Genomic DNA, 6,000 nt, shown 5'->3' with positions numbered 1-6,000 from the left:
CATGATCTCGCGGTTTGTGAGTTTGAGTCCTGCGTTGGGCTCTGTGCTGACAGCTCAGAGCCTGGAGACTGTTTCAGATTCTGTGTCTCCCTCTCCCTCTGCCCCTCCCTTGCTCACGTTCTGACTCTCTCTGTCTTTCAATTATAAATAAGCATTAAAAAAATGTTTTAATTAAAATAAATAATAAATACGTAAAACGAAATTAAAAAATCATGACTTTATCAATCATTTCTAAAAGCTCTAGCTGATTCTTTTTCACATTTGCCTCATCTGTTTGATACTATCTCACTCTTCTTTCATAATTTCAAAGCATCCCTATAAATTTTTCTATGATCATTGCTTTTTTAATATTCTCCATCTGATTATTGTATGATCAGAAGCTCTTGCATATCTAATTGTGCCCTCTGATTGTCTTCAGACTTGTGATTATTTCCTGTTGTGTTGGCTAACTTCGGATTGTGAGCTCATCTTCAACAAGGTTTATCCACAGCTTTCCTGAACTAAGTACTTGAAGATATAATCCTCCAGGAAAGTTCTGTATCTGCCTTTGCCCAGCACCCCATGGGATACAGTAGCTTGAGATTACCTTTTAAAATTTGTGGCTTAGGGGGTGCCTAGGTGGCTCAGTAGATTAAGCGTCCAACTCTCGGTTTCAGCTCAGGTCATGCTCTTGCAGTGTCATCAGTTTGAGCCCCATATCAGGTTCTGTGCTCACAGTACAGAGCCTACTTGGGGTTCTTTCTCTTCTCCCTCTCTTTCTGTCTCTCCCTGACTCATGCTGTCTCTGTCTCTCTCTAAACAAATAAATCAACTTAAAAAATTCTTTTAAAATTTTTCACCTAGGAGACTCCTAAACAATATAGATAGCACAAATAAATCAAACGGTATAGTGCAAGCCAATAGTTATGAATTCTCTGAAGAATATTTTTCCCACCACAACTGAAGCACAAACTGAGGAGTTTTGTTGTCTCCTTGTGTCATTATTAGATACTAAATAGTATATTTTAACCTAAAGATTTACTCTTTCACCTCTGAGACTTTTTCTTATGTTATTTCTTTGTTAACTCTATCTTCTCATTTTCTCGGTTCTCTCTTTCTATGACTACAGGTGTGTTATTTCTTAACCTGAGATCCCCTCATTTTCTCCATAATGCTTTTTTGCAAGGGCAATATGCTAGTTTTTCACTGGAGGATCCAGAAATGTCAGTATCTGGGGTCTGTTCTTTGTGACCCGAAAATAATTTTCCATGTTTTCTAGATTGGTGCTGCTGGAGGTGACACAAGGAGAGCCAAAGGTTACTTCAGTTCTGTGAGAAGGAAAGGACCTTGCCTCCTCTCCATTTCCTGCCCAGTTTTCAGCCCTGAGATGCACCCACCTTCTGCTGTACCTGGGAACTTGTGGCCAGAGTGTCTCTGGCTCAACTTCCCTTGAGAGGTAGCTTCCAATCCCCTTTGGAGGTGGGGGGGAGGGGGTGGGAGAGGGGGAAACAGAAAAGGGGGAGTAAGGAGGATGAGCATATTTCCAGGCTGCCAGCAGTAAGGGAGGGTCCTGAGGATCTAACTCCTCTATGCATAGCTGTTCACATCTTCGTGAATTTTCAGCCCCACTTGCCTTGGTATCTAACTAGATTCGTTTGCAGGGGAGGCCGTAACAAAGTACCACATACACGGTGAGAAATGCATTGTCTCACTATTGTGGAGACTAGAGGTAAGAAATCAGGTGTTACAAAATAAACAGGGGTGCCTGGGTGGCTCACTTGGCTGAGCATCTGACTCTTGGTTTTGGCTCAGGTTGTGATCTCACGATTCATAACATCGAGCCCCATGGCACCCTCAGCACCCTGACAGTGTGGTGCCTGCTTGGAATTCTCTCTGTCCCTCACTCTGCCCTTCCCCCACTCATGTTTGCTCTCTCTCTGTCTCAAAGAAGTAAATCAACAAAAATAAATAAATAAATAAATGTTAAAAAAATAAACAAAATAATATAATATAAAATATAAAGGAAATCAGGTATTGGCAGGATCTGTTTCTTCTGAGGGCTGTGAGGGAGAGTCTGTTCCGGTCCTCTCTCCCAGCTTCTGGGGGCTGCAGTCCTCCCTTAGCTTGTAGATGTTGCTCTCCCTGGGTCTTCACATCATCTTTCCCGTGTGCATGTCTGTCTCTGTCCCCAAATATCCCCTTTTTATAAGGACACAGTCATATTGGATTAGGGCCCACCCTAATGACCTCTTTTTAAATTGATTGCGTCTGTAAGGACCTCTCTCCAAATAAGGTCACATTCAGAGGCCCTGGGGGCTAGGGCTCCAACATACCTTCTTTTGTAGGGACAGGATTCAACCCCCACCCTCCTGAACCTAGTCCTGACCCTCTCTGGAATTCTGTAGAATGGATGGGCTCCTTTCTCCTCCCCCCACACACAGATACACATGCAAAGACACACACACACACACACACACAGGGTACACAGATGGATACATTTATACACACACACACACACACACACCAGAAAGGTTGGAGTGTGGCTTTTCTTGGTCTATCCATTCCATTTCTCTTCCATGTGCTTTGCCACTTCTCCCATGACCTTTGCTTTTTTTTAAGCCAATACCATTTATATCCTCTTTGAGCAATCTCAGTGGGATTCCGAAAATACGCAAAGATTAATCCTGGACATCCAGCCTCCACATTTAACTGGAAAACACTCACCGCTGCCCAGCAGCACCGCCCAGAACGTTGGCTGCAAATAAGTCAGGTGCACCGCCCACTCATGGTGACCTTTCGTGATTCTAAACCTCCCGCATCTGAGCATCGCCTGTCTCTTGCCAGAAATGCCCAGTGACCCTGATGACATAAGGGAGGGCGTGCTTCCTAAAGCCCCCCCACCTGACTTCTGATCAGCTGCCCCCAGCTGGTTCCTGTCTGTGCTGGGCTCCTCTGTTCCCCCAGCATGCTCCGCTACTGGAAGTCACCTGTCACTTTAAAAGAAAAAAAAAAAAAAAAGCCGGAGTGACCTCCCTTAGGAACGTGTTGCTAAGCGGGTGTTTTTGCTCCCAGAGCTTCAGCCTCCCAGGGAGCAGCCCTGGGTCCGCCCCAACGTTCAGCCTTTCCCTTTGGACTCTTTCAGAAGATTCGACAGCAAGACTCCGTCTCTCCCCACTTTCCTTTCATCCCAGGAAGCGGAATCTGCAAAGCGCTTTGTAAAGTTGCTTAAGGTAACCAGTTCTTTCCGGGGAGCAGGGCTGCAGCAAGGGCGTCCTGCCCTCGTGACCCCGGCTTGGAGCTCAACCCCTCAGTCCCCCCTTAGCCGATTTCATGAATTGTGAGTGTAGGGGTTCTCACCACTAAGATTTACGTTTTACTTTCTGGAATTGAAATCATAGAGCGTCAGTTGGGCTGCTTTGATTTGAGCGGCTGTCTGATGTCTGGCTCTCAGGGCCGCTGGGTGGAATCCCTCCCACAGGGTTGCTCGGCTTCCGTCTTGGGACTTTCCTGCCATCCTGTCTCATTCCTGTCTCCCAGAAACATTTGCTGCGGGTTGCGTCTCTGAGTGTCTCAGTTCACGTTGGTCCAAGGGGCAAAGTGCCACTCATTTCAGGCTTCGTTTTTCTTGGCATTAGGCAGAGGAAGAGTCATTACAGACAAAGGGATGAGGATCACTGCTCCAAGAGACCACAAGAAAATCTGCGGGCTGGTATTTACACTTACAGTTTGCCTCCATTGCAAAGAGGCGCTATGGAAAGCTAACAAGGTCTCGTGGGAAGTGCACGCCTGTTATTGGATTTTCATATAACCTCTTCTGCAAATAAATTCGGCTCCAGAATGAAATCTGTCTCTTAGAGCTCGTGTAGAGTCATTCGCTCACACGTTTATCGAGCATGAACAAGGTGCCAAGCAACGGGCTGAAGTTCAGAGCAACCAGAAATGCATTAGACCAGCTCAGAAGCACAGAGTCTGTGCAGAAGACAGCCCTATAAACGGAGGCTAGCAGTACAAGGAGCTAAGTACCGTAAGATATTGATAAAAGTGTCGAGCGTGCTTGAAACACAACAGATGACTCCCAGAAAGGGCCTGGGATCACTTAGTTCATCACGTGAACGCACTGGGCATATACCACAGAGCGCAGCTCAGTGTGGCATTTATATGCACTCTGCCAGGGTGACATGTGTTACATTGAGCCGATTGGATGATTCCATAAAGCTATCTGTCACCAACCTCAGACAAAGGGAAGCTGTGGCTGGAATGCTTTGTAGACTCAGATAATGAATTTAGAAGCAGTGTGTGTGGCACCTGCCAGGGGTCCAGTCTCCAACCCTAATAGGGTAGGGCAGAAAAAGCTAAGCACCATACGCAGGGAGGAAATATCCATGGGCGTGAGGGCAGCGGAGGGCTTCAGAAGCACCACAAATGGAAACAGAAAGGAAACTCCCCTGGGCCCAGCTGGGGGAAGGGAAAGAGGGGACCTTGGGTTTTGGAGCCAGGAGGTTGAAGGTGGGAACCACAAATGGTAATGGGGGACTTGAATGTCACCTCAGGTCTTTCTTGTGATTCCCCTTCTGTCCCCTAAGCTCTTTTTCCATCCCCACTCCTTTTTCTACTTTCCTTCTCTAACATCACCTTTTCTTAAAAACCGTACCGATATAGGGGCGCCTGGGTGGCTCAGTCGGTTAAGCGGCCGACTTCGGCTCAGGTCACGATCTCGCGGTCCATGAGTTCGAGCCCGGCGTTGGGCTCTGTGCTGACAGCTTAGAGCCTGGAGCCTGTTTTGGATTCTGTGTCTCCCTCTCTCTGACCCTCCCCTGTTCATGCTCTGTCTCTCTCTGTCTCAAAAATAAATAAACATTAAAAAAAATTTTTTTTAATAAATAAATAAATAAATAAATAAAACCATACCAATATCAAGAGCCTGGTCCATGCTAGGCATTTTACCATACAGTCTATCATTTAGCCCTTATACGATAATCTTGGAGGTAGGAATTTTGCAAATTTACAGGCGAAGAAATGTATCTCAGAGAGGCGAAGGCATTTGCCCAAGATCACACAGCTGAGAAGTAGAGCTAGAATTGGAACCCAGGTTCATTTAATTTTTCACAAAGGTCTCACTATTTCTATACACCCGTGTTTGCACTGTTTTGGAATAGGACACTCACATTGTGTTAATTTTTTTTAAGCAGCCCAAGGTCAGATGCAGTGCATCTCTTATAACACACCTTCATCCTTTTGCCTACATCCTGTAGAACTTGTCACAGGGTCCTCTGGGTAGGGCTCTGATGCACTCAGCACCCTCAGAGACAGTCCATTTGTTTGGACAAAGGTCTCAGCAGTACCTTCCTAGAAAACTGTCTTTGGTTTTCTGCACGAAGTTAAATACATCATTGACCTCAAGTAGCCACAGCCCTTTCTCACTGGGGCAATACTCCACAGCTTTCAATTGTACATATTTCCAGAAGACTGAACTAGCATAGATTGGTTCCTGATATGATCACAAAACAGGGATCAATGGCGAGACAGAGAGTAGAGGGGCATGGGGAAGACTGTGGAATCACCAAGTCTTGGGGTCAAATTCTGAATGTGACATTTAATAACTATAACCTTGGACAAATCGTGTATCCTGCCGGAGGTTAACCTCAGAGGAAACCTTGGTCCCTCAGAGGTGAATTGAGGCACGAGGAACTGAACTAGAAGTCTTGTTGTAAGGTCTGGTGGTACCTTGCATCTAGACATAGCACAAAATAAGTCTGCGGTAAATCATGGCTCCTATTTGGATGTTGCCAATAGGAATATATTAACAAGTGCTCAATGCATTTGGTGATGACAAGCTACATATTAAAGTCGAACAGTATTGATTTATCTTCTCTTAGGAACCGTGCTCATGAAAAAATAAATTTTGATGTCATTTGATTTCCTTAGAAACTCATTCAAAGGTAATGATCAGGAAAGAATGAGGAGAAAAAAATCAACTCTGTTACATTTTTCATTCTTACTTCTATTTACTTCATATATGAC

General features: G+C 45.2%; 1 protein-coding gene across 5 annotated transcripts in view; it reads left to right on the top strand.

The window, feature by feature from the left end:
* The first annotated feature begins 3,009 nt into the window (after positions 1–3,009).
* The window catches only part of CC2D2A (coiled-coil and C2 domain containing 2A), a 148,632-nt gene continuing 145,641 nt past the window's right edge, over positions 3,010–6,000 (top strand). For 2 of the 5 annotated variants that reach the window (XM_053901680.1, XM_053901679.1), the window contains exon 1: positions 3,010–3,209. The gene's annotated coding sequence lies outside the window, so the exon portion shown is untranslated. The remainder of the gene's footprint in view (positions 3,210–6,000) is intronic. The other 3 variants (XM_053901678.1, XM_019453673.2, XM_019453675.2) reach the window with 2 other exon arrangements.

This window comes from Panthera pardus, unplaced genomic scaffold (assembly GCF_024362965.1).
Source record: "Panthera pardus isolate Hobbes unplaced genomic scaffold, ASM2436296v1 HiC_scaffold_13, whole genome shotgun sequence".
NCBI classification, from domain to species: Eukaryota; Metazoa; Chordata; class Mammalia; order Carnivora; family Felidae; genus Panthera; species Panthera pardus.
The sequence above is the reverse complement of the archived record's forward strand: the minus strand, read 5'-3'. Positions and strand labels throughout refer to the sequence as shown.